Genomic DNA, 4,178 nt, shown 5'->3' on the forward strand with positions numbered 1-4,178 from the left:
TACACCCAGTCACTACAAAGGTACAGGCATCCTTCCTAACTAATTTGCCGGAGAGGAAGGAAACTGCTAAGGGATTTCACCATGAGGCCAATGGGGATTTTAAAACAGTTATATAGTTTAATGGTTATGATATGATAACTGAGGATGGATCAACAACATTGTAGTTACTCCACAATACTAACCTAAATGACAGAGTGAAAAGGAAGCTTGTACAGAATGAAAATATTCCAAAACATGCATACTGTTTGCAACAAGGCACTTAATACTGGAAAATGTGGCAAGGAAATTAACTTTTTGTCCTGAATACAAAGCGTTATGTTTGGGGCAAATCCAACACAACACATCACTGAGTACCACGTCATATTTTCAAGCATGGTGGTGGCTGCATCATGTTATGTGTAGTCTTGTCATCGGCAAGGACTAGGGAGTTTTTTAGGATAAAAATAAATGGAATACAGCTGTAAGCACTGGCAAAAACCTAGAGGAAAACTTGGTTCAAGTCTGCTTTCCAACAGACACTGGGAGACGAATTCACCTTTCAGCAGGACAATAACCTACATAAGGCCAAATCTACATTGGAGTTGCTTACCAAGACGACATTGAATGTTCCTGAGTAGCCTAGTTATAGTTTTGACTTAAATTGGCTTTAAAATCTATGACAAGACTTGTAAATGGCTGTCTAGCAATGATCAACAATCAACTTGACAGAGCTTGAATAATTTTTTAAAATTATAATGGGCAAATATTGTACAATCCAGGTGTGCAAAGCTCTTAGAGACTTACCCAAAAAGACACTGCTGTAATCACCACCAAAGGTGCTTCTACTGAGTATTGATTCAGCGGTGTGAATACTTATGTAAATTAGATATTTCATTTTTAATACATTTGCTAACATTTCTAAAAACATGTTTTCACTTTGTCATTATGGGGTATTGTGTGTAGATGGATGAGAAACAATATATTTAATCCATTTTGAATTCAGGCTGTAACACAACAAGATGTGGAATATGTCAAGGGGTACGAATACTTTCTGAAGGCACACTATATTTATATTCCAGATTCTGACATTTCTCATTCTAATATTTCTAAATTCCTTTCCTTTTCTTTTTTTGCGTGTATTGTTTTGTATTGTTAGGTATTACTGCACTGTTGGAGCTAAGAACATAAGCATTTCACTACACCCGTGATTACATCTGCAAAATATGTGTACGCAACCAATAACATTTGATTTGATTTAATCATGTCATTTATAACCACATCATAACAATTTGCCTATATTAAGAGGGTCAAGACGTCCTGTCTGTTCTCTAGTCTGCACAGCATCTCCTCTCCCCTACCTATACATGAGGGCCTCTCAAGAGATACATTTTGTTATTAACATCACTCTAGAGTAATTTTTATAGCGTATGGTTGTGTACTCATCCCAGCCTTTCACTGTGATGCCATTACGTTGTGTTGAGGGGTAGGGTGGATGCAATCAACAGGTGGCATGTGTGTTTTTCGGTTGTGAGGCAATAGCACCCATAGCAATTATAGACTATATTTCTCTTTTCAATTATATGATCTGTATATTCGGTCCCAGAACATGAATTGTGAGCTTGGTCATCATTGCTGTGTTCGTTTGTTGTGTAGGATTTCTAGAGGAGGACAAACCGAAGATATTGTGGCCAGCACCTTCTGCAGACATGAGCTGGATCCTTGCCCAGATCAAGCACTTTGCACTAGAGTCTAGGTCAGTTAACACATTCATTGGTATTGTAGTGATTATGTCAATGCGACAAACTGCATCAGATTGTATTTAACAAATAATCATTTTATTGAAATGACAAAGCTCCAGGTCCTCATTGTTCTTTTTCCCACATAGTGAAATACTAATTAATGCATTGATGGAGGATGGAGTCATGGTTCCAACCATTGAACAGCTGGAGTCACTTGGTGTTGACCCCTTAGGTAAGACTGGGATTAGGTTGTTTTCCCCCAATAAAGTCCTTAAAATAAATATTTGTGTAAATTCCATGTTGATTTTATAGATTAACGGATGTTGTAGTAATACTGGGGACAAAAATACTGTAAGCCATACACACTTACCTTACTGAGAGAATAATGTATTTGTTTTTTAAGATAATGCCTACCCCACTGCTCCCGGCCTCCCTCGAGTCGTCCTGCATTTCTGGCTGCTTAAAGACAAAACAGTGCCAGATTTTCCTGATACCGTTATGAATCAAAAAGCCAAAGGAATGCCAGACTGGAGGACAAGATCTTCATGAATTGTATCCAGCTGAGGTGGCAGCAACTCCTTGCAGCATGTCTGAATGCTCCCTACGTGGCCATGCCTCACCTGCTCCAGCAGTAACTGACTTAATTATGTACACACATCACTTATTGTATTCTCTACTGAGCTGTACGAGCTTATGAAATACATTTTCTGCCATTATGTTTGAAAATGACTTAATGTTTGAACTTTTAGGATCCTGGTGGACATGGAGCACCTGATGCCTTTGGACACCCGACAGAAGCTACTCAGACTGAGTAGTATCTACACCCAGGGGGCGGACTCAGGCCACCCTAGCTGTATCTACACCCTGAAGATCCTGCATGAGAGTCTGCGGCTGCAGTCCAGACACCAGGTTCACACGAAGCGCCCAGGCACCGTGTCTGACCCATGCAAGGCCCAGCCAGAGAGGACGGAGGACGTCCAAGAGTATCTGAGCCCAGATGCCCTGTCCGAGAAGGCCGCGGAACTCAGGGGTTCTCCCTGGCAAGTTTGCACAGGTCAGTTCAGTTGTCATGGCAATTTGCAGAACATGAAAGTGATTGGGTATTCTGATTCCATGTTATTTCATTATATCTAAATAGATTTGTATTGATAAGCAAATATCAACTTACAATGCATTTTGTGTTTTCTCACCTGTTTAGACAAACTCCAGTGGAAGAACCCTAGGGAAAGTCCCAGGCCAGTCTGAGGACCCTTCCTGCCTGATGGTGAATTACTTCTCTACCATGACTGTGTTTGACCAGCAGGTTGAGATGGAGAATGCCAGTCAGCACAATGCACATGCAGGCTAAGAAACAACAAAACAATATCAGTTATACTGTAAATCAGTAGGCTTCCATAGAAATAGAACTATGAATATAGAGGGGTTGGTTGTTTAACAACCATGGGGCAAAACAGATGAAGTTGGCTTGCTTACATTGTTGACAACATTTAAGCTATATTTAGTCTCCACTGTTTATTGAAAACATAAATACATTTGCACAATGACCACTTGTTTCTCAAATACATCTTTACAGTTGTTGGTTCGCTAGCTAGCAAATTTTAGCATTGACATAAAATCACTCAAAACACCTCAAAACAAGACATGGTAATAATAACAAGATGAAACAAGCTGAAACGAGTCACTTACGATTCCACACATGGCAGTTTCTTGTCATTCTTGCTATCAATCTGGCCATTCATAATCACAACAACAGGCTGATTTCTGCCCAATGGAAGCACGCACATTGTTTTCAGCCAACCCATCTGAGTAAGCAATAGATCAACCATCACTAAAATTGTGCTTACTTTATCTGATCAGTAATGTTTCTGTTAATCTTTCTACAGGGTCTCAATGCCTCACTGAGTCTTCACTGATGGGCTTCTCTGGACACAAAATGATCTCAGCAAATTGAAAGCTGGTCTGCAACTGTTTTAAACAAATATGCCAATACTGTAAAATAAAGGCCTTCACGGTCACTGATGTTCATCTGCAAAAACATTGTATTGTTTTTACTCTGACATGCCAAAAGCAGGTTTTTGTTTTCAAATAAAAGTACTTTTGAGTACTGAAAACATTATCACTTTATTTAAAATATTCAATTCCTTGCAATAAAATACAAACATAAGGTGCCCCTCATCCCTTTTATGCCACTAATATGTATCAGAATTACAACTGACAAATTCTTATGAATTATAGTCAGTCAGAACACTGTTTTCAAAATCTAGTGGAACATAAATCAAAGTTAATTTGTCATATGTACAGGATACAGAGTAGAGTACACAGTACACTACTTTGCAGACATGAGCTGGATACTTGCAAGCTCTCCTCAGTGACTTCACAATGGTGACTATTTTCAGCAGCCATCCTGCACCCCTCTGCTGGCCCTTGGATGAGGGACTGCTGTACAATATCAAAATGCTG

General features: G+C 39.4%; 1 pseudogene; it reads left to right on the forward strand.

Moving 5' to 3' along the window:
- The first annotated feature begins 1,886 nt into the window (after positions 1 to 1,886).
- LOC121578988 lies at positions 1,887 to 3,671 on the forward strand (annotated as a pseudogene).
- Positions 3,672 to 4,178: the final 507 nt, after the last annotated feature.

Source organism: Coregonus clupeaformis, chromosome 13, assembly GCF_020615455.1.
Source record: "Coregonus clupeaformis isolate EN_2021a chromosome 13, ASM2061545v1, whole genome shotgun sequence".
In the NCBI taxonomy this organism is placed as follows: Eukaryota; Metazoa; Chordata; class Actinopteri; order Salmoniformes; family Salmonidae; genus Coregonus; species Coregonus clupeaformis.